Genomic DNA, 26,006 nt, shown 5'->3' with positions numbered 1-26,006 from the left:
ATTTATTTATTTATTTATTTATTCATTTGACCAAAATAAAGTAGCAATTATGCAGAGAATGCTTTCATTAACAAATTTGGAAAAATCACTCATTTGAATATAGTGTGAGGCTCCAACCTGTGAGATTGGTCTCCTTTTTAAAGAACTCAAAAAATCAAGAACTAACACATCTATATTTATATATCTGTCATGACCCGGTTCGCCCTCCGTGAACCATCGTGACGGCACCTAGTCTCTACAACTAGGTAAGCCTAAGATGCAGAAAACAAACCAAACTTGCGGAAGAAAAGATAAACATTTTAAAACTGAAATAGAGTAATGAAACAACGTTTAAAAGTGCCGCTCGGCATACACAATATCTAACTCTCAAAACTAAAACATATGCCCAAAACCCGAAAACCCGTGAATCACAAGCTACGAAATATTGTAAATGCTCTAACTCTGAAATGTCTTCATCAACAGTAAAGATAGAAGGGATGTCACTACAAGATAGAATGGAGAGAGACTCCTCGGTCTGCGGACGCGGCAGATATACCTCGAAGTCTTCGATGGATCGCCTCGCCTCAGGGATGGTAGGTTTGAGTAGTGGTACCTAGATTTGCACATGGAAAACATGCGCAGAAAGGGCATGAGTTCACCACAGCGGTACTTAGTAAGTGCCAAGCCTAACCTCGGTCGGGTAGTGACGAGGAAGGTCAGGGCCCTACTGAGGTTAAATAAAAATATAAAGTTTGACAGTATAGAACAGAGCAGTATAATAAGTACAACAGTAAATGTAACACGAATGAAAAGATAGCAACAGTTACTACAGAGGCAAGGTAAACACAGAGAGAAAATACGGCTCAACACAAAGAAAGCAACCGGGGATATCCTAGGATACCGTCCTGTAGTCCCAAATATAAATACCCAGTGGATCTCCCGGGATACCGTCCCGTAGTCCAACTCTTAATGCGAGGGGATCTCCCGGAATACCGATCCATAGTCCCAAAGGTAAATACTCAGTACAGGGGGAATCTACCGGGTGCAGTCCCATAGTTTCAATGTAAATGTACAGGGGGATCTCCCGGAATATCATTCTGTAGTCCCAAAGTAAACATGCAGGGGGATCTCCCGGGATACCGTCCCGTAGTCCCAAAGTAAAACACGCAGCAACAACGCAAGGAAATACTCAAATAAGCTCAATTTTGTACGAAGTAAAAACATATAATTCTAGCCTAACATGCTTCACGTAATGCAATTAAGGAAGCTCAAGCAAATAAGCAATTAAGTCAACTAAACATGCTTTTTCTAAGCTAACAACATGCTAAATTTGCAAGGAGTATAAAACATGAAAAATGAGCACAATTGAAATAACTTAAAGAAACTGGAGTTTTAACAGTTAGCTTAAGTACGCACTTGTCACCTTACATAAAAGGCATTTCAATTATCAAATATATCAAATCCTAAGGGGAATGTCCCCCACACAAGGTTAGGCAAGCCACTTACCTCGAACCAGCTAAATTCAATCTGAAACCATGCTCTTGCCACGAGTACTCGACTCCAAATGGCCCAAATCTATTCTATTCAATTGCATAATATAAATAATACTTCTAAGTGACTTGATTCTACAAAGAATTTCTAAGCTAATATGCAAAATTAGGTAAAATGACCAAAATGCCCCTCGGGCCCACATCTCGGAATCGGGTAAAATTTATATTTTTCAAAATCCTCACACTCTTGCGAGTTCATGCGTACTAAAATTTTCCAAATCTAAGGTCAAAATCCCAATCAAAATCGAATTCTAGGTCTAAAAACTTTCTTCCAACTTTTCCCCAATTTTCATCTCCAATCCAAAATTAAATGATGAAACTAACTATAGATTGATGGAATATAACTAGAAAGGATTAAAGAATTGTTACCCAATGATCTCCTCTTCAATTTCCTCCCAAAATTGCCCTCTCTTGAGCTCCAAATCGGATTTCCAACTTTTGAAACTAAACCCTCGAAATTTCATATTTCTACCCAGCTATTACCGCATCTGCGATACCACTTCTGTGGTCGGGGAACCGCTTCTGCGGTTCTCACTTAAAAGCTCAATCTCGCACCTGCGACCTCAAATATTGCATCCGCGGTCACGCAGGTGCGTTTCCTTATGCCGCTTCTGTGGTTCCTGGCCCCCTTCTTCATTTCCGATTTTGCGACCACTGAGCCGCTCCTGAGGTCCCGCACCTGCGGGACCCAAACTGCAGGTGCGGTTATGACAAATATCAGCTGAAGCTGCAAACTTCAAGCTCCAAAAATCCTTCCGTCAACCATCCGAAATCATCCCGAGGCCCCCGGGACCTCAACCAAACCTACCAACATATCCCATAACTTCATTCAAACTTGTCCCAAACTTCGGAACACTCAAAATAACATCAAAACACATATTTTTCATCGGATTCAAGCTTAAGAATCTCAAAAACTCTAAAAATATGCTTTCGATCTAAAAGTCTACTCAACCTCATCCGAATGACCTGAAATTTTGCACACACGTCACATTCAACATTATGGAGCTACTCCAACTTCCGGAATTCCATTCCGACCCTCGGATCAAAATCTCACTATCGAACCAGAAACTTCAAAATTTGACCTCTCGGCATTTCAAGCTTAAATTAGCTACGGATCTCCAGGACACAATCCGAATACGCCCCTAGGCCCGAAATCACCCAACGGAGCTAACGGAACCATCAGATTTTCTATTCTGAGGCCGTCTTCACACTGTTCCGACTACGGTCAACTTTCCAATACTTAAGCTCTCATTTAGGGACTAAGTGTCCCAAAACTTTCCAAAACTCAAAACTGAACATCCCGGCAAATCAAAATAGCATAAATAAACTCAGGGAAAGCAGTTAATAGGAGATCGGGGCGTAAAGTCTTAAGACGACCGGCTGGGTCATCACACTATCTATCTATATCTACACTATATTAAAAGTACGAAGATATATAACAAAATATTGTTCGCCTTTTTTACCCTTTATAAATAAATTTTCATTGAATAAAATTATAATTTAATTATTTTGTACACCTAATATTTAGGCTTTACAATTAATTAAAATTTTACATATTAAGTACTTTCCTTGTTTGAACTACTATTTAAACTGTCCTGATATTTCGGATGTTATGATCAATTAGAATTTATCTTATAGAGCTACATGGTAAAACAGGAATAGTAATTAAGTAATATATAAAACCTAACCTACGAAACTACATATAACGTATACTTTCTTGAAGGTGAGGAATCCAAAAGAGTTGAAAGAATCTAATTCATTTTGACATTGATTCTGTTTTTTATTTAGTCCGTCTACATTTTTCGTTTGTCTTTTTTCTTTTAGAAAATAAGTTGAACACAAGTTTTATGTAAGACTTCTGTGATAAAATAAGTAATAAATAATAGTAATTGATGTTTACCCATAAAACAGTATAGTTGAATTTATACGTGGTTTATAGACAAGTGAACGATTTGATGCTATAATGATAAATAAATTCAACAAGAATTGTCACGACCCAAATTTTCCTTCGTAGGATATCGTGATGGCACCAAGTCTCTAAGACTAGGTAGGCCTAACAACACATGTGGAATAAATGAAATAATAACTTAAAAACTCAAAAGACAACGGCTATATAAATGAAAACTACATCTCAACATGAACAGCTCCCAAAACCCGGTGAAATATAAGTCACAAGCGCTAAATACAATACTGAACACTCCTATACATCACTATCTACAAACATGTAAAGAAACAAGAAAAGAAGGGGATAGAAGGGGACTCCGAGGTCCGCGGACACGGGCAAGTGTACCTTGAAGTCTCCAAGCAGCAATACAATACTCTAATACCGAGGCTGATAGGATGTACCTGGATCTGCACCAAACATATGCAGAAATGTAGTACGAGTATACCACAATGATACCCAGTAAGTGCCAAACTTAACCTCGATAGTGTAGTGACGAGGTCAGGTCAAGGCCATACTAGAAATAATAAGAAACAAGGCAGAAGATATAATGATATAATAAAGTGACAAGGAAGTGAAACAGTTAAGAATTTACGGAAGGTAACAATACGAAATCAAAGGAAGCAGATACAACACAAAAAGGAAACAAGAATCTTACATGTTAAGGAAACAACAACCAAAAAGTACAGCAAATAAAGAAGATCAACAGGGGCACTCCCGAGGTACCGCTTCTTAGTCCCAAATCATAAAATAGCTCAGAGTCTTTCCTTCTATCACCGCGGGAGACTTTATATTTTATTTTGAAAATTATTTTCCTGAAATAGAATCCCGCGTTTTAGCCCACCTTATCACACCGCATAACTTCTAGTAGTTCTCTTACTAGCCACATGCATTAAGCTCATCTTATCTCACCGCATGTATTTCAACACCTAGACCTTATGCCACCGCATGCGTATCAATAATCACAATGGCATGGCAGAAACCTCGTGCAAGCAATATTAGTCGCACGACAAAAACCTCGTGCAATAATAATAATAGCACGTCAAAAACCTAGTGCAAACAACCAAAATAATCACCTTAACAACAACACGAATTCAAAACATAACAGCTAAATAACATGAAGTCTCACAACTTTCACCTTGCCTCAACAGAAGCCACAACCTTGCAACTCAACATTAAGATATTTCAAGGATATCCATTTCAAGTAAATAACTCCACAGCTAAGTAATGAATATGGAATCAAGAAAACAGGTAATTCAATTAAGCATGTTATACAAGATGCAAATAGGAGGTAAGACAAGTAGACATGTGAAATTAGGCTAAACATGATGACTATAACATGCTAAAGTAACTCCATTAAGGCATGAAAATCAAAATTTCAACATTTAGCCCGTGTACGCACTCATCACCTTGTGTATACTGCCTTCACGTATCACAAATTATCACAACAACACCAATTCCTAAGGGATATTTCCCCACATACAAGGTTAGACAAGTCATTTACCTCAAACCACGCTCAATCAATCAATTAGAAGGCATTTCCCTCAAATTTCTAACTCCAAACGACTCGAATATAGCCAAAATAATTTCATACTATAAATATTACTATAGGAAACTAATTTAAATAATGAAATAATAATTTTATCAAAGAATTGAAAAATTGCCCCAAAAAGTCAACCTAGGCCCGTGTCTCGAAACCCGACCAAGATTACAAAAACCTAACACCCATTCGATATCGAGTCCATTCATACAAAAATTACACAAATTCGGTACCAAAATCTTGCTCAAATCCCCAAAATTCGGCCTAAGAAGTTTTCTTCATTTTCCCCCAAATTTTTGACCACAATCCCTAATTAAATGATAAAATCAATGATAGATTAAGGGAGTTTAATAAAAAATGAGTTAAGAACTCTTACCCCAACAATACCTCTGAAAATACCTCTAAAATTCGCCTTAAACCGAGCTCTCTAAGTCTAAATTGTGAAATATGAAGAAAGCCCTCGATTTGGAATTTAAGTCTGCTGCCCAGTTAATTCCTTCTTCACGAACACGGACAATTTCTTGCTTTTGCAAAGCACAAAGATGATACTACCCAAATTTCCTCTTATGCGAATGCAAGGATCCACTCGCGAACGCGGATAAATGAATACCCAGAACTACGCTATCGCGAAGCACAACTGCGCGTGAACCTGTTGTTCGCAATTCCTCTTCGTGAACTTCACCAAGCATTCGCGACTCACTTGGACTAACCTTCCGTGATTGCATCCCTTTCTTTGCGAACACGTAGAATAAAACACCAGTCCACAGAAAAACTCCTTTGCGATCGCGGACACAACCACATGATCGCATTGAAGGAAACCAGACCTGAGAAAACCAGCAACTTTAGCTATTTTTCAATGATCAGAATGTGTCGAACATGGTCCGAATTACACCCGAAGTCCCCGGAACCTCGACCAAACATACCAACAAGTCCTAAAATGTCATACAAACATGCTCGAAGCGTTAAATTACATCAAACAATACTAGAATCACGGATCACGTATCGATTCAAGCCTAAGAACTTATGAATTTTCATTTCGAAACCAACACCGATTCATAACAAAACAACTCCGATTAACCATAAATTTTGCACACGAGTCTTAAATGACATTACAGATCTATTCCATTTTCCGAAATCGAAATCCAACCCCGATATCAAAAAGTCTACTCCCCATCAAACTTTCCAAAATCTTCCAACTTTCGCCAATTTACGCTGAAACGACCTACGAACCTCCAAATCAACATTCAGACATGCTCCTAATACCAAAATCACCATACGTAGCTATTGGAACCATCGAAACTCCATTCTAGAGTCGTCTTCATACAAGTCAACCTACGATCAACTCTTACAACTTAAACTTCTAACTTAGGAACTATGTGTCCTATTCACTTTGAAACTCACCCGAAACCAAAACCAGCCATCCCGGCAAGTCACGAAATCACATTATAACACAGAGAATGGAATAAATAGGGGATCAAGGCTAATACACTCAAAACAATCGGCTGGGTCATTACATCCTCTCCCTCTTAAAACAAATGTTTGTCCTTGAACGAGTATAGAGACATACCTGAAGTGGTGAAAGATGAGGATAACAGCTACACATATCATGCTTGGTCTCCCAAGTCACCTCCTCGACTGGCTGACCCCTCCACTGAACCTTCACTAAAGCAATGTTCTTCGACCTTAACTTTTGAACCTGCATGTCCAAAATGGCCACCGGCTCCTCAACATAAGACAAATCCTTGTCTTACTGGACTGAGATGAATTCTAACACATGAGACGGATCGCCGTGATACTTCCAGAGCATAGAAACATGGAATACTGGATAAACTGCAGCTAGACTAGGTGGAAGTGCAAGTCTGTAGGCCACCACTCCAATCCTCTCAAGAATCTCAAAAGGTCCGATATACCTAGGGCTCAACTTGCCCTTATTATTAAACCTCATAATACCCTTCATGGGCGAAACCCGGAGCAAGAACCGCTCCCCAACCATGAATGAAACATCGCGAACATTTTGATCCGCATAACTCTTCTATCTGGATTGGGATGTACGAAGTCGATCCTGAATCAATCTAACCTTTTCTAAAGCATACTGTACCAAGTCTGTACCCAATAGCCTAGCCTCGTTCAGCTAAAACTAAACCACTGAAGACCGGCACCATCTACCATACAAGGCCTAATACGGGGCCATCTGAATGATCGACTGGTAGCTGTTGTTGTAGGCAAACACCGCAAGTGGCAAGAACTAATCCCAAGAACCCCCAAACTCCATCAGACATGCACGAAGCATATCCTTCAATATCTGAATAGTGAACTCAAGTTGTCCGTCTGTTTAAGGGTGAAATGTTATGCTCAACTCTACCCGAGTACCTAACTCATGTTGTACGAGTCTCCAAAAGCGCGATGCAAACTGCATACCCCGATCAGAGATGATATATATCGGCACACCATGAAGCCTGGCAATCTCGTGGATGTAAACTCGAGCCAACTGCTCAGAAGAATAAGTAGTCACCATTGGAATAAAATGAGCCGACTTGATAAACCTATCCACAATCACCCAAACTGCATCAAACTTCCTCTGAGTCCGTGGGAGCCTAACAACAAAATCCATAATGATCCGCTCTTATTTCCATCCCAGAATCTCTAGCTTCTGAAGCAATCCCCCTGGCTGCTGATGCTCATACTTCACCTATTGATAATTTAGGAACCGGGCTATATACTCCACTATATCCTTCTTCATTCTCCTGCACCAATAATGCTATCTCAAATTCTAATACAACTTCGGGACACCTGCATTAATAGAGTAGCGCAAACTGTGAGCCTCCTAGAGAATCAACTCATGCAAACCATCTACATTGGGCACACATAGCTTGCCCTGTATCCGCAATACACGGTCATCTCCAATAGTAACCTCTTTGGCATCGCTATGCTGAACCGTGTCCTTAAGGACAAGTAGATGGGGATCATCATACTCACGCTCTCTGATACGATCATAAAGGGAAGACTGAGAAACCACACAATCCAAAACTTGGCTCAGCTTAAAAACATCCAATCTAACAAACTAGTTGGCCAAGGCATTAACATCCAATGCTAATGGCCTCTCCGTTGCTGGTAAATATGCTAAACTGCCCAAACTCTCCACCCTACAACTCAAGGTGTTGGCCACCATATTGGCCTTCCCGTGATGATATAGAATGGTGATGTTATAGTCCTTAAGAAACTTTAATCACCTCCACTAACTCAAGTTAAGATCCTTTTGTTTGAAGAGATGCTGCAGACTCCAGTAATCAGTGCAGATCACACAAGGGACACCATACAAATAATGCTGCCAAATCTTCAAGGCAGGAACAATAGCTGCTAACTCAAGGTCATAGACATGATAGTTCTTCTCATGTAACTGATAAGTAGGGATTTTGACCACTTATTTGCACCATTTTACTTTCGTTTTAGCTCAAAAATGCTTAAAGGTATTCCCGAGAACTGATAAAATGTGCTTACTTGCAGGATTATTGGAAAATGCACCAAAGAGATGAAAATCACCTCAAGAAGAAGTAATTTTGGATAAGGACTAAAACAAAGCAAAAAAGAGCAAAGTGCGCAACGCACAATATTGTGTGAGGCCGCAAACTATGAAGAATGCTCTGTCAAATTTCGTATGCAAAGTGCGGACTGCACAATTATATTGCGGCCACAAAAGATGAGGTTTAGAGAGATGTGATTTTGGTCCATGGAGAAGTGCGGACCGCACTATTATTTTGCGGCCGCAGAATCAAAAGTGCAGCCGCACCCAGAAATGTGCGGTCCGCAGAAATCTCTTATGTCAAAGCTCGAGCTCAAGAGTGCGGCCACACTCAAAATTGTATGGTCCGCAAAATCTGAATAAGTGCGGCTGCAACCTAGAATTGTTCTACCGCAGAAGTCCATCCTGTCAAGCAACCGTCAAAGTGTGGACCACTCATAGAATTGTGTGGCCGTAGAACCTCCGCAGGGGCAATTTTGTCCAATAATTTTAGCTGTCTATAAATAGTCTCTTTTGGTCAACATTGAATATCAGAAAGTAGATAGTCGTTATTCCTTTACTGCTTCGGGCAACTTTGTGATTGTTTATCATTTTAACATTGGATTTTATTCCCTTTATCATCTATTATGAGTTTTATCATATTTACTTCTTTAGTTTCTTCAAATTTCTCTATGAGTAGCTAAATTTTAGCTAGGGTTGTGACCCAACCCTAGTGTGGGTACTTAATGGGTTTCGGATTTAGGGCTTGTTTATGATTGGGTGTATGATATTTAACCTAGTTCTTGCTTTAATTGTAGAATTAATAGTTGCAAACATTGATTTAAGCCTATTTCACTTAGCCTCTACTTGAGAAAGAGAGATTGAGTCTAGGAAGACTCAGCTAACAAGAAATTAGGGTGAACTCAAGAAATTGATAGCCCCAATTAAAGGGTTGAATCTAGAGATAGTAATACCCGATTTGAGCAGCTATCACTTGTTTTGTGAATTACCCATTTGGACTTGAGAAAGCCAAATTGGGAAAAACTACTCTAACTACTGAGAGGTATTGAGTAGGTACTTATGTATGATTGCTATATTACACCCCAACAAATCAAACTTGCCCTAAACCCTACAATTTGTAGGTAACAACCTAGGTGGAAGTCACGACCCTAGATCTTTTATAAACTTGAAAAACAACAACACAAAAAATATCATTCTCTATCTTTTCATTTGCAAACATTAGCATAATCATTAGAAGTAGAAAGAAACAACCAAATATGTGGAAGTGCATTTTGGGCACATCATACACTTAGTCTAGATATATACCTAATCCAATATAAGCTCTCTATGGAATCGACTTCGACTCATAGTGGGTAATTATAGTTGCATCAACTGCTTCACAATCCCAATTAGTAGTGTGAATTTGGGCTATATCAATTTTTGGCACCATTGCTGGGGAGCTAAAAATGGATTTAGCTATATATTTGGTTTTGTATGTGATTTGTGTTCCTTTCCTTTTGAGTTACTAATCTTTTTGTGAAAATAATTGTAGGTGATACTATGGCTCTCAACAATAATCGTCCTCTTGGAAACATGCCGTTGGGGGATGACGGTGATGATGACCAAGTTGATGAGGTTCCTTTTGAACCTCAAGCAAATAGATGAGGCCTCCTGCCTCAAGACAACATTCCTGTTCCACCCCCACCTATTCCAAGAGTGGCGGCACGCCGGGTGTTTCCAAATGAAGGGTACGCAAGTGCCATAGTCCCACCCAGCATTAGGGCGGGAAACTTTCAAATCACAAATGTCATGCTTACACTGTTGGAACAACAGATATTTTTCACCGGGGCTCCGAGTCAAAATGCATACAAGCACCTAAAGGGTTTGTTGACACTTGCTGGGGGAGTAAACAAACAAAGTCTCCAAGGACACTTTGAGGTTGAGGCTATTCCCTTTCTCTCTACAGGGGAAGGCATTGGATTGGTTAGAACGGTTGCCAAATAATTCTATCCATACATGGGATGAATTGGCCGAGAAATTCATTGCCAAGTTCTTTTCTCCCGAGCATATAACAACTCTTAGGGATGAGATTCTAGCTTTCAAACAAGAACCCAATGAGCCTTTGCATGAGATATGGGAAAGATACTACACTATGGTGAAAGAGTGTCCGGACAATGACATGACAGAGGCTATGATTCAACAAACTTTCAATAGGGAGGTCAATACTACCAATCAATGCGTGTTCAACCAACTTGCCAGTGAAAATTTCATGACAACGCCATATGCGGAATCTTGTGAGATTCTAGATGAAATGGTGGATACTTCATCGGCATGGAAAAGTAGAGCAAATGTTCCTCAAGGTGATCCAAATGTGATTCACTTGCATAAAGAATTACATGATCATGGGCAAGCAATTGCCGAGTTGACCACCACTACGAATCAACTAGCCAAAGCTCAACTTCAACAAGTGCAAGGTCCCAAGCAAGTAAATGCAATGGAAGGATTTCGTATGATGGTGAACAAGAGAAGGCAAAAGGGTCCTCAACTGCAAAACTAGGTTAAAAATTATGAGCAAGATGATAATGTATTTGATCAAGATGGACAATACAATGAGCAAGAGGAGGAAGTACAATATGTGAACAACTTCCAAGGGCAAATAAACAACAATCAAGCCCAAGTTAACAACAATGGTAACCACAAAAAAATCAAGGAAACTTGAATTCAAGCAATCAAGGTGGTTGGAATAATCAAAACAACCAAGGGAATTGGAACAATCAAGGCAATCAAGGAAATTGGAATGGTCAAAATAACTAAGGCAATTGGAGTGGCACTAATCTAGGCTATTGGGGAGGTAACAACCAAGGAGGGTGGAACAACAACAACAACAATCGGGGGTCAGGTTTTCAAAGGCCTCCGATGTTTCAAAAACCGAGCAATCCACCTCCCTATCCTTTCCATGGTCCGAGTTCTTGCAACAATGAGATGGACTGAATAGAGAACATGTTCAAACAAATAATGGGGAAGAATACCGACTCCGATGCTCAATTAGCCTCTCACAACACTTCAATTTGCAATTTGGAAGTTCAGTTTGGCCAAATCTCACAAGCTTTGAACACTCGTCCTAAGGGGGCACTACTAAGTGATACGATGGTAAACCCGAAGGGTGGGAACAACATAAGACATGCCATGGCCATGACTACAAGTAGTGGTAAAGGTGGGGAAACAACCACCTCAAGTCAAAAGAAAATTGTGGATGAGGAACAATTGGTACAAGAAGATGAGTTGCCAAGCAATAAAGTGCAAGCAAATGATGAGATGAGAATTGATATTGATGAAAATGTGGAGGAGACTCAAGAAGAAGTGAACCCGTCTAGGGAGCATATTGTTGGCTTACCGGAGCCGTATTGCCAAAGGCTAAGGCACTAATGCCAAGGCCTCCTCCTCCATATCCTTAAAGACTTGCCAAGAAAAATGGTGAGAACTAATTTAAAAAGTTCATTGACATGACGAAGAGTTTGTCTATTAATGTGCCATTGGTTGAGGCCTTGGAGCCAATTTCGGGTTATGCAAAGTTCATGAAGGACTTGGTGACAAAAAAAAGATCGATAAATTGTGAGAGTATAAAGATGACACATCAAGTGAATGCAATTGTGCACTTAATGGCTCCTAATTTGGAAGATCCGGGTGCTTTCACGATCCCATGTACAATTGGAAGTGCTGACTTTGCTAAAGCTTTGTGTGATCTTAGGGTACATATCAACTTAATGCCCTATTCGGTGTTCAAAACTTTGGAGATTGGGCAACCAAGACCCACATCCATGAGGTTGCAAATGGAAGATCGTACAATGAAGAGACCTTTGGGAATTATTGATGATGTGTTGGTTCTTGTTGACAAGTTCATCCTCCCGGCGGACTTTGTGATTCTTGATTGTGAAGTGGACTATGAGGTGCCCATTATTAGGTAGACCTTTCCTTGCTACGGGGAAGGCTCTTGTTGATGTGAAGTGGACTATGAGCTCTTGTTGATGGTGAGCTCACTTTTCGGGTGGGTTATGAAAAGGTGGTCTTCCATGTGTGCAAACCTATGAGGCAACCGAATAGCAATGAAGTTTGTTCATTCGTGGATTTGGTGACCGATGTGATTATTGATGATGCTAGTGACACAATGAATGTTGAGGATAATTTGGAAGCCATTTTGCTCAACCTTGATAATGATGAGGAGAAAGAAGGCTATGTGGAATATGTGAATGCATTGCAAGAAATGGGGTCGTACACTTATGAACCTCACAAATTATCTTTGGATCTTGAAAACCGGAAGACTCCTCCAACAGAGCCCTCAATCGATGAGCCTCCCACTTTGGATTTAAAGCCACTGCCTCCACATCTCAGGTATGAATTCCTTAGCCCTCCCTTTACTTTACCGGTTATTCTTTCCTCGAGTTTGACTAACATTCAGGTAGAGTCTACATTGAAGTTGCTACGAAGGAGAAAGAGAGAAATTGGATGGACATTGGCAGATATCCGAGGCATAAGCCCCGCCTTTTGTATGCACATGATTTTTTTGGAGGAGGGCGCCAAACCCTCCGTTGAACATCAAAGAAGGCTAAATTAAGCAATGCAAGAGGTGGTAAAAAAAGAGGTCATAAAATGGTTGGATGCCGGGGTTGTCTACCCTATTTTCGATAGTTCATGGACTTCTCCGGTGCAACGTGTCCTAAAGAAAGGGTGCATGACTATCATTACCAATGACAAGAACGAGTTGATTTCTACAAGCACAGTGATCGGATGGATAGTATGCATGGCCTATTGAAAGCTCAACAAAGTCATAAGAAAAGATCATTTTCCACTTTCCTTCCTTGATCAAATGCTTGATAGGTTGGCCGGCCGAGCTTTATATTGTTTCCTCAATGGGTATTCTGGCTACAATCAAATTCTTATTTCTCCAAAAGACCACGATAAGACTGCTTCACATGCCCCTATGGTAATTTTGCATTCTCGCGGATGCCATTTGAGTTATGCAATACATCGGCGACTTTTCAACGGTGTATGATGGCTATCTTCACTGACATGGTGGAGGATATTTTTGAGGTCTTCATGGATGTCTTTTCCGTGGTTGGAAATTCTTTTGATGATTTCTTGAACAATTTGGATAAGGTCTTGGTAAGATGTGAGGAGACAAACTTGGTATTGAATTGGGAGAAGTGTCACTTCATAGTCGAAGAAGGCATTGTCCTTAGCCATAAAATCTTAAAGAATGGTATTGAGGTCGACAAGGACAAAATAGAAGTGATTTCTAAACTTCCATCCCCTACATCCGTGAAGGGAGTAAGGAGTTTCTTGGGTCACGTGGGGTTCTATTGCTGTTTCATCAAGGATTTTTCCAAAGTGGTAAACCTTTTGTGTAAAATTTTGGAGAAGGATGCCAAATTCCATTTCAATGAGTATTGTATAAAGGCATTTGAATTGCTCAAGTTCAAATTGATAACTACTCCTATTATCACTGCACCAGATTGGAGCTTGCCTTTTGAAATCATGTGTGATGCAAGTGATGTAGCGGTTGGAGCAGTTTTGGGGCAATGAATCAACAAAATCTTCCATCCAGTCTACCATGCCAGTAAGACCATGAATGATGCCGAAGTCAATAACATTGTGACCGAAAAAGTGCTACTTGCTATTGTCTTTTCTATGGAGAAGTTTTGCCCGTACTTGATGGGTACAAAGGTGATTGTCCACACCGATCATGCAGCGCTTCGATACTTAATAAGCAAGAAAGATTCAAAGGCGGGGTTAATGCGGTGGGTGCTTCTATTGTAAGAGTTTGATATAGAGATCCAAGACCACAAAGGTAGTGAAAATTAAGTGGCGGACCACTTGTCTCGATTGGAGGAGGAATGGAGGCCACATGATGGCCTAGAGATCAATGATTCCTTCCCCGACGAGCAGCTTTTAGTTATTTCAATGATTGGGATGCCATGGTTCACTGACTTATAAAATTATCTTGTTAGTGACATTGTGTTGAATGTGTTCTCTTCAAACCAAAGGAAGAAGCTCAAACAGGATTGCCTTGACTTTTATTGGGATGAACCGTATCTATTCCGAATTTGTACTGATGTTGTGATTCAAAGATGTGTGCAGAGGAGGAACAAGTGGAAATTCTTGAGGCTTGCCACTCCTCACCGTATGGTGGTCACCATGGTGGAGCTAGAACGACAACAAAAGTGTTGAGTTGTGGATTCTATTGGCCTACTCTCTATAAGGATGCTAGTGATCTAGTCAAGCATTGTGATGAATGTCAAAGGGCTGGTGGGATTTCTAAGAAGAATGAGACGCCCCTCACCACCATCTTGGAAATTTACATCTTTTATGTGTGGGGCATTGATTTCATGGGACCGTTCGTGAGCTCTTGTGGGAACACTTACATTTTGGTAGCTGTGGAATATGTGTCAAAATGGGTTGAAGTCGTGGCTTTACCCAACAACGAAGCTCGAAGTGTGGTGGTATTTTTGAAGAAGAACATCTTTACAAGATTTGGTACTCCAAGGGATATCATAAGTGATGGGGATTTGCATTTTTTCAACAAGTCTTTTGATACCTTACTCAACAAGTATGGTGTCACTCACAAAGTCTCAACCCCCTATGACCCTCAAGCAAGAAGATAAGTGGAAGTCTCCAACCGGAGATCAAGAGTATTTTATCAACGACAGTGAATGCCACCAGACGGATTGGTCAAGAAAACTTGATGATGCTTTATGGGATTATAGGACGGCTTACAAAACACCGAATGGGATGTCTCCATATTGATTGGTGTTTGGGAAGGCTTGTCATCTTCCGGTGGAACTTGAGCATAACGCTTTGTGGGCATTGAATAAGCTTAATGTTGAATGGGATGTCACCGCCAACTTAAGGTGACACAATTGAATGATCTAGATAAAATCCGGTACCATGCCAAGCTCGTCTCTATATAGGAGAAGATTAAGTACCTCCATGACAAGTACATTCGAAACAAGGAGTTCAAAGAAGGTGATCTTATGTTATTGTTCAGTTCTCGATTACGGATGTTTCCGGGAAGGTTGAAGTCAAAGTAGAGTGGCTCGTTTGCAGTTGTTGGTGTAACACCATTCGGTGCATTGGACTTGAAAAATAAATTGTTTAGAGTCAATAGGCACCAAGTGAAACACTATCTTGGTAAAGTTGATAATGGCCACGTCGTGACGGTTCATTATTTCAAATGATTGGTAATCTGCGTCATGCCGCGACGTTAAATCAGGTCCTTCTTGGGAGGCAACCCATGTGTTTTTTTCTTTTTCTTCTTCATTAGATAGGTTTTTTGTGCTAAATAGTTTTGAAGTGTATGTAGGAATGGGTGTGTATTGCAGGGATTGTGTCATAAAAAATTGGCTAACTATTGCAAAAATGCGGACCGCACATTAATTGTGTGAACCGAACAATTCTAAAGGCAGCGGCAGAAATCACTCTACGGCCGCACAATTCTGTGTACGATCGCTCAACTGAAAGACCACAAGTGCAAGCTCTCTCAAGTTGGCCTGTCAAAATTCATAGCCAATATGCGACCACACACAAAATTGTGTGGTCCGCACAAATTCTGCGGCTACACTCACTTTTGTGCAGACTGCAGAGTTTCTTCGAGGTCTAGGTAAAGAGTGCAGACCGCACTCAAAATTATGCGGCCACACTCAGCTTAAGTTTGGGGCGACGTGGTCAACCTATAAATAGAACCTCAATGCACTATTCACAACTTTACACACTCTGAGTTCTTGAACCCTAAGCAAACATAGTGCACGTTCAATTAGTTCAAAATCTTCTTTCATTTCATTAGTGTAGATTCTTACTTGCATCCTTCATAACTGGTGTGTTCATTACATTTTTAGATTTTTCAATTTCTCTTAGTTTTTATTCTTTTGTGGTAGATTATTCTTAGACCTAAAATGTCAAATGTTAGTTATGTGTGCTTACAATTATGTGGGCAATATAATATGTGTTCATGGGGGACTAGGTAGATCATTAATCATGTTTAATTGCAAATACCATGTCTAAATTATGTCAAAATTGCAAAACCTAAAGTTAGTGCCGTTTGATTTCAAATTGTGCGGCCACACACAAAAAATGTGCGGTCTGCATATCTTACAATTAGGGAAAGTGTGTTGCATGAAAAGTGCGGACTATGCTCAAAATTGTGCGGTCCGCAGAAAAGTGTGTGCAACCGCACTGTTGAAAGATTAGAGAACCAGTAGTCTGAAACTGGGGCTGTGCTGCCGCACTCAAAATTGTGCGATCCACACATCAGGATGTGCGATTGCACTTCAAAATTGTGCAGTCCGCACATAGCAGTCTGTGGACGCACTCATTTTTGTGTGGTCCGCACTGTCTATTATGTAAGAATGCTTTCTTGCAACTGTAATGCAGCTGTTAACACTGCTTTGGAACTGTAACTAACTTATGTGCCTTGTATTGAAGACAATGGTTTGTTCATGAGGTAGAGGCGATACTTCTAAAGGGAGGGGTGAACCCTCCTGAGGCCGAGGCAGGGGCAACCTCCCACTCTCAATATAAAGAGATATAAACAAGAAGGCAACTGCCAAAAGAGTCCCGTATCCCTCAGAATCTAGTGAGTATCTCCCATCTAGGGAAGTTTCAGAGGGCAAATCTATGCAAGCACAACTCGATGCCCAATATCAACCCAAGTAGTTTCCGAGTAGACTCCAATTGAGAGATGAATCCTCCTCCGCTGCTAGTTCTTCTGAGGGTTCAGAAGAGGTAGCCAAGATTCTGATCCCTTCTCCTCACATGCCCCAACATTACCAATCCCTATTGATGGTGATGATGATGTTCCTGATGATGGTAGAGGGGGTGACACTAGAGTGGGCGACCTAAAGAGGTCGAAGAAGAAGGTGGCTTGGGAAGATTGATTTGTGAGTTTGACGACCTTCACTAGATTCAGAGAATGGTGGCCCCAGAGATCGCTCACACTTGAGCAATAATTCTTAGTGAAGAATTTGGATAAATACAATTTAAATGTCCTTCGGCAGTTCAGGGAGCGCAAGGGGTAGATGTGGTTCACCCAGAGTGTCATGGATGTCAATGAGCACCTGGTACATGAATTCTATTCCAATGTGGCATACATCAATAAAGGTACCAAAGTGACCAAAGTGCGAAATTTGAAAGTCATACTTGATCACTTACATGGGATTTGAGGAGGTAGAGGCAATTCAGTATATGGAGAAGCTTGCTATAGGTGATGCAGCTCGCCCGTGGATAGCAGAGGTCTTAGCAACTCCAGGACGACCATCATTGTGGATTACAACAAGAGTTTCCATTTCACGGAACACCCTCAAATTTGAAGCAAAAGGGTGGCAAACCTTTGTGTGCAGCCAGATAGACCCGAGCAAAAATGAGAACAATCTTTCCACTTCCCCGAGTAGTTCTTGTGGCATCTATCATGGCCGGGTACCCAATCAAGTGGGTACCATCATGTCGGCCAACATGTCAGTGGTTGTTCGAAAGGGTGAAAACTCCTATCCTTATCCAAACACCCTTACTAAATACTTTAAGGATGCCAAGGTGGAGCCGAGGTGATTTGATACACATGTGCGGGCCAAAAAGTCCTTCTCATGGTACTCTTTGTAAGGACTGAGGAACCCAAAGTTCAAGGGTAAAACAACTACCACCAATGGCCAGTCTAATATTCCAATGATGGTGGTTACAGATTCGGCTGCTGAGCCTTCTACAGCTGCCATGCCTTCCACAGCAGTCGGTCCTTCTACCAAGACAACTGACATGCGACCACCTCCATATTCTAGACCATCTACATTAGTATCAGTGCATGCCTTATCCACATATTCACTCACTGCGCTGCAAGTCTCCCAGACATTAGTGAATCTCAACAACTGGATCCAAACAACTACTTCAAAGTTGTCTTACATATCTAGTGATGTTGCAGCATAGTCTGCCCCAGCAGCATCACAGGTACCTCCATCAGTGGAGGAAACATTGTCAAAGATCCTGGAAAATTAGAAGACCATTATGGATACTCTGGTGGCTCCTGGGGAAGTCATTGAGGAGTTGGGTGAATAGCGGAAATATCAGGCTTCAAAGAAATCAATGGATAAATTCAGAAAAGAGGTGGCCAAGATCACATCTGCTGGGGATATAGCATTTGATCTGCTGATGGAGTTAGCATCAGCAGCACCAGCAACACCAACAGTACCTGAGGCATCAAAGGCAATAACTGGCCAGTCTGAGGAGCCGGACCTTGCTGCCCACACTACTGAGGAGATACTACAGATGTTCTCAAACCCTATTATTCCTCGATCAGAGGATTATGAGATCCAGTTGGCGGACCCCGAGGATGCTGATGACCCCATGCACACTGAGACCACATAGGGAGTTCTCTTAACTTTCTACACATCCTTATTCTAATTGTTATTAAGCATAGAGGACAATGCTTGTTCTTATTCAGGGTATGGTCTATTATTTTGATTGATTTGATATGACATTGGCTTGTAATAACTTTAATACTTTTTTTATTTTATCTTTATTCTCCCTCTCTTTTGATGTATATATTCTATTCCCCTTGGTTTGTATATTCATTTGTCTTACTTTCAATAGTTTATTTCATAGCTTTTTACCATAATCGTATAACTTCTTATTTACTTTAATAGCGTCTTTTTATGTTTAAGTGAGAAATAAGCCTTTGGTTTTCTTAATGCCACGGTTCTTTCCAAAGGTGGGTTTTGTGTGAACCGGGTGGCTCTTCCCAATGATGGATGGCGTGACAACCTTCTTAAGGGACTGAGTCCGTTTTTGATGTTTAGGTAAAAATAGTAGTATTAATGAATAAAAAGAGTCAAGAATGCTTCACTTGGTACCAACACATTTAAGTACGACTTTATGGTTAAAAACAAGTTCCTGGCAAGAAATAGCTTTAATTATTGACTTTAGACTCTTGTGTTGACTTGAGCAATCATCAAGTGGTTTAGTTGAACCATTAGTGATTTTCAATATTGAATAGGGTTGTTGTGGGCCCTAGACTCTATCCTCTTTAATAATCCAATTATATGAGAAGTGAGATTTTTGTCGCAAGTCCAAGCACCCATGCGAATGGTCTAGAACTTGCCCCGAATGTGTTTCTAGGCGAAATTCTATGTTTTGCTTGGGTTGAGAGGTGATTGTAGGCTTTCCTTGGCCTACTTGAAATTGTCCATGTCCCACCAATGTGTAGCTATCCCTAGTCAAACCGTTTGAGCCTAAGACCTTTCTCATTTGATAGCCACGTTACAAGCCCTTACCCATTTTGTTATGACCCTTTGTTGGCACCCTAACTTTCCTTATCACTCTTGAGAAGTAATTGGCTAAAACATAAGTTTAGGGGAGAGACTAGGAGATTGAAAGTGTTTAGAAGGCACAAAAAGAAAAGAAATGAAGAAAAGGATAGGCAAAGAAAAAGAAAGAATGAACAAAAGAAAAATACAAAAAGAAAGTGAATAAAGTAAAGAGTTGAAGTGATTTAAAGAAAAGCAGTGATGCAAAGCATGGAGAAAACAAAGAAGGAGAAAATGACAATCATGATCGAGAAAGAGTGATGTTAAGTCTCTCTAGTTCCCTGAGGAAAAAGAAAATGACTCAAAAAGTCGGCAAAACATAAGCCAAAAAGAGAAAATGGAGTGCTTAAGGAAAGATGAACCCGTTCCTATTCCAACATTCCCTACCCCTATCCAAAAAGCCTTCATTACATTTCAAAAAAGCCCTACATGATTCCAAGCTAAGGGAACTTGCATTAGTGGTGATTTACATGAGGGGCAAGCATATGGTGCTTAAAGCAGTACTTGTGACATTCTTTTGAGAGAGATGAGCGAACTTTTCAAAAATCCTTGAATTAAGTGCTACATTCTTAAATGAGATATACTAATAGAGAGCATAGGAGGAGGAGTTTGGGATCCACAATTTGTATACGGCAAATCCGGGGGCCCGATTTCCCCGCCATAAGGTCATCTCGCGGTCATGACCCTCGAAGCTCAGAGCCAAGCTCGAAACTCACCCTCGGGGGTCGTCAGGTATCAGTACAAGGGACATTGCATTCCGATAGCTATAGTGGGCTACAACAGGCAAGAGTGGAGTTCCTACGGCACACAGCTTAATCTGACAAAGCTGACCTACCCGGGGCCTATTTCAAGATGTCACGTCCAGCCATCCTATCTCCACGCCTTCACGGTTAACACATTTTGTACTATACCGGATTTCCCTCCTATATAAAGGGGACCCCCATCACTTTGTAAACCCATGTCTGATGTTGCTCCGACTATTTCTCCGCAAGATCAATAATATATCTCTCTCTCGTTTCTCTCTAACTTCCTCGTTCTTATTGGCTCGAGACCACTCTTAGCGTCTATAGTTTTCATATTGTTCTTCATTTATTGTTTGGTATTGGCCATAAAGAGCCTTGCGTAATCATATTCTAACTGCTATCCCATTCCCAACTACCCCTGATGGATCGAGATCAAGCCTAGATATCGACCTCGAGGTCTTCCATCGACCATTCCGAAGCCAGGGCAGCATGCTCCTCGGTTTGATCATTGCCCCATTTTAATCTCGTATTTTGTCATTAAACTTCATATTCTTAGTACCATATGCTCTAACAACTAGCATAAAAATAGATCACGTATTTTTAGAATCCTATTTACAAATTTAATTATCGTTACCATTTTCACGATAAATAGTTTGGCGCCCACCGTGGGGCTAAAAATAATAGTGATTATTTTCTTGCTGGTTCCATTGCAGAGAAGAAAGTTATCTTTCACACTTTTCTTGTCCAAGAACTCTTGATTTCAGCGAAATGTCTGGCTTGGTAAACAGGGTCGAGAATGACAACCACGAAAACAACAGGGAAAAAGACACGACCGTCCTAGAGGCCGATACACCAACGGATTCAACCCGGATGAAAGGGAAGGTCCCCAAACATAACATCCACATGATTATTGGGGGAACCACCAATCCGCAAGGACCCATGTTCAAACGAACAAGAACGTCCGCTACGGAAGAAGGACCAACCCAAAAATGTGTACCCGAAGATACCCTCATATTCAGCGAGGAGGATCTCGAGGCTATGACCAGACTGCACAACGACGTGCTAGTGATCTCATTTCTCTTAACAACACCAGAATAAAGCGTGTGCTCGTGGATCCAGGCAGCTCGGCCAACATAATCATGTCAGAAGTAGTAGAACAGGTGGGGCTGCTCAATCAAGTCGTTCCCGCCCCTCGAACCTCCACGGCTTCAACATGATCGGTGAAGTAACAAAAGGAGAGATCACCCTCCCGATCAACACATCTGGCACAATCCAGAACACCAAGTTCCAGGTCATCGACGACGACATGAGGTACAACGCCTTACTCGACTGGCCTTGGATACACAACATGAGGGCAGTGCCCTCAACCTTGCACCAGTTGATAAGGTTTCCCAAGAGGGATGGCATCATGACCATACATGGAGAATGACGGTCAGTGCAAGAAATGTTCACAGTCCACCATGAGACGCCAACCCTCACACGCCCGGTCTCGGACAAGAAGGGAAGCGTACAGACCCCCGAAGATGACAAGGAAGACTTCCTCGCCCCCTGAACCTTCGTCGCCCCCGAGGAATCGGATGCGACCAAATCAATAGTCGAAGAACTGGAGCAGACCATTTTGATCGAGCACCTCCCGGATCGCAAGGAATACTTGGGGATGGGGCTGACCCCCCAACTCAGGATAGGGTTTATTCAATTTCCTAGTAACAATATCGATTGTTTTGCCTGGTTCCACCTAGATATGACAGGAATACCACCGAAAATAACTTCCTACAGGCTAAGTGTTGATCCCAAATTCAAACCCGTAAAGCAAAAGAGAAGACCACAGTCCGAGGTAAAACATGCCTTCATCAAAGAGGAGGTAGCGAAACTTCTTAAAATCAGATCCATTAGAGAGGTAAAATATCCCGAATGGCTGGATAACATAGTAGTAGTGCCAAAAAAGGGGAACAAGCTAAGAATGTGCGTAGATTATAAATATTTGAATAAAGCATGCCCCAAAGATTCCTTCCCATTGCCTAATATCGATCATCTGATCGATGCTACGGCCGGCCACGAGACCCTCACTTTTCTCAATGCCTACTCGGGGTATAATCAAATCCAAATGAACCATGAGGACAAGGAAAAGACCTCGTTCATCATGAAATATGGTGCATATTGCTATAATATAATGCCCTTCGGGCTAAAAAATGCGGGAGCAATATACCAGCGCCTAGTTAATAAAATGTTCGAGCATCAATTAGGCAAATCAATAGAAGTGTATATTGATGAGATGCTGGTCAAATCCCTACACGTAGAGAACCATTTGACCCATTTGTAGGAAACTTTCAACATCCTCAGAAGCTACAACATGAAGCTTAACCCCAAGAAGTGTGCCTTCGAAGTAGGTTCGGGCAAATTCCTGGGCTTCATGGTCTCAAATAGGGGGATCGAGATCAACCTCGACAAAATAAAAGCCATCGAAGAGATCATGGCGGTGAACAACGTAAAAGCCGTCCAATGGCTGACAGGGCGGATAATGGCCCCGGGCAGATTCATATCAAGATCATCGGATAAAAGCCACCATTTCTTCTCCCTACTTAAAAGAAAGAGCAGCTTCGAATGGACTCCGGAATGCCAGCACACCATAGAAGAACTAAAGTGGTACCTGACTAGCCCGCCTTTGTTGCACACACCCAAGGAGGATAAAATAGTATACCTATACCTGGCCGTGTCTGAAATTGCAGTAAGCGAAATACTGTTCGAGAAGAGCAAGGTACACAATTTCCTGTTTATTATGTAAGCCGAACCTTGGGGGACGCCGAAACCCGGTATCCCCATCTGGAAAAATTGGCTCTCGCACTAATAAGTGCCTCGCACAAGCTGAAGCCTTACTTTGAGCGTCACCATATCTGCGTTCTGTCAACTTATCCCCTCTAAAGCGTACTGCACAAACCTGAGTTATCGGGTCGATTGGACGAATGGGCCATTGAACTCAGAGGGTATAATATCGAGTATCAACCTCGGAAAGCCATCAAGTCCCAAATTCTGGCAGACTTCGTGGCCGATTTCTCACCATCCCTCATGCCCGAGGTAGAGAAAGATCTTTTATTAAAATCAGGCACGTCCTCCGAGGTATGGACCCTATTCACAAATAGTGCCGCAAACATATGAGGATCCGGGCTCGGTATAGTCCTAAAGCCGCCCGTCGACGGCACAATCAGGCAATCCATAAAAAACGCAAAACTAACTAACAATGAAGCCGAGTATGAGGCAATGATTGTAGGCTTAGAATTGGCCAAAAGTTTGGCAGCCGAGACCATCGAGGAAAAATGCGATTCAGTCCTCTTAGTAAGCCAAGTGAATGGAAGCTACGAAGCCCGGGAGGACATGATGCAGAGGTATTTAGACAAAATTCAAATCACCTTACATCGCTTCAAAGAATGGACCATAGTCCATGTACACCGGGAGCAGAACAGTAAGGCTGATGCCCTCGTGAACCTGGGATACTCTACCGAAGAAGAAGACCTACTTGCTGGAGCTGTCATCCAATTGCTCAAATCTGAGGTCGAGGAAGGTCACGCGAAGATTAACTCCGCCAGCCTGACATGGGATTGGAGAAATAAATACATCGTTTATATGTAGGGCGAGAAGTTACCCGTAGATCCAAAAGAATCGAGGGCCCTGCAAACCAAAGCGGTCCGGTTCTCACTTGACGAAAATGGGGCTCTGTATAGGAGAACTTTTGATGGCCCCCTAGCGGTATGCTTGGGACCGGGCGACATAGATTATGTACTCCGAGAGATCCACGAGGGCATCTGAGAAAATCATTCCAGGGCCGATTCTTTAGTCCAAAAGGTGATTAGAGCGGGCTACAATTGGGACAGCATGGAAAAAGATGCCAGGGAATTCGCCCCAAAATGCGACAAGTGTCAGAGGTTTGCTCCCATGATCCACCAGCTCGGCGAGCAGCAACATTCTGTTTTATCACCATGGCCATTCATGAAATGGGGAATGGACATCGTTGGCACCAGGTAAAACTAGATTCATTCAGTTTACGACTGACTACTTTTCAAAATAGGTGGAAGCGCAGGCCTTCGAAAAAATAAGAGAGAAGGAAGTCATCAATTTTATATGGGATCACATCATATGCCAGTTCGGAATTCCTTCCGAAATAACATGCGATAACGGGAGGCACTTTATCGGGAGCAAGGTAACACAGTTCCTTGAAGACAACAAAATCAAGAGAATCCTGTCAATGCCATACCACCCGTGTGCGTACGGCTAGGACGAATCTACAAATAAAACCATCATTCAGAACTTTAACAAGAAATTGGAGAGCGCCATGGGAAAATGGAGAGAAACGCTACCCGAGGTGCTATGGGCATACCGGACAACTTCAAAATCGAGAACCGGGGAAACACCTTTCTCTCTAGTATATGGCGCCGAAGCACTGATACCAGTGGAAGTCGGGGATCCAAGTGCCATATTCCAGCATGCTAATGAGGTCTCGAACAATGAGGCCATGACCATGGCCCTCGAGCTGCTCGACGAAAGACGAGAAGCTTCACTGGCTCGGATGGCTGCCCAGAAGCAGAAAATCGAAAGATACTACAATAGAAGGGCAAATCTCCGATATTTCGGGATCAGGGACTTGGTCCTAAGGAAGGTTACTCTCAACACCCGAAACCTTAATGAAGGGAAGCTGGGCCAGAATTGGGAGGGGCCATACCGTATCCTCGGGATAGTTGGCAAATATCCTATAAGCTTGGCTCCATGGAGGGGTAACAACTTTCGAGCAATTGGAATGTATCGATGCTCAAGTGGTACTACTGCTAGGGCGTCCAATTGCAAAGTCCCACAAATATCCTCAAGAAAACGTCGCACTCTTTTCCTTCGACGGAGCTTTTCATCCCGAAATGGTTTTTTTCCGGCAAGGTTTTTAACGAGGCAACATCCACTTATCTCCCGATAAATGACAAACGAGCTTCTATAGGGAATCATGTGTCGGACCAAACAGTCCAAGAAGCTGTGCCCGCACGGGCCGGGCTCACAACAACTGTGAGCACGTGATTTTTACCCGATATGAATTACTCCAATAAAATTCAAGAAAAATAATTTTTTTCCATTATTTGCAATTTTATTGGATTTTGTGAGAACTTGTTCTAATTGTTTGCATTTCTGTGCATGTTTATTTCTGTTAAAAATCATGATAATGTCAAAAATATCATGCATTTGCATTTAGGATTTATTTTTACATTTTAAGGTTAATTAGTAAATTAGTTGCTTTATTAAAAAATGAAAATCACAAAAATTAGCTTACTTTTGCATTTTAAACCTTTTAATTTTAAATTTGTAATTTTCCTTTTAATTTAGGAGTAATTAATTTTCATAAATATTTAGTAGTTGATCCGTTTTATTTTTATCAATTTAAT

Source organism: Nicotiana tabacum, chromosome 7 (genome assembly GCF_000715075.1).
Source record: "Nicotiana tabacum cultivar K326 chromosome 7, ASM71507v2, whole genome shotgun sequence".
Lineage (NCBI taxonomy): Eukaryota > Viridiplantae > Streptophyta > Magnoliopsida > Solanales > Solanaceae > Nicotiana > Nicotiana tabacum.
This window is presented reverse-complemented; position numbering follows the sequence as displayed.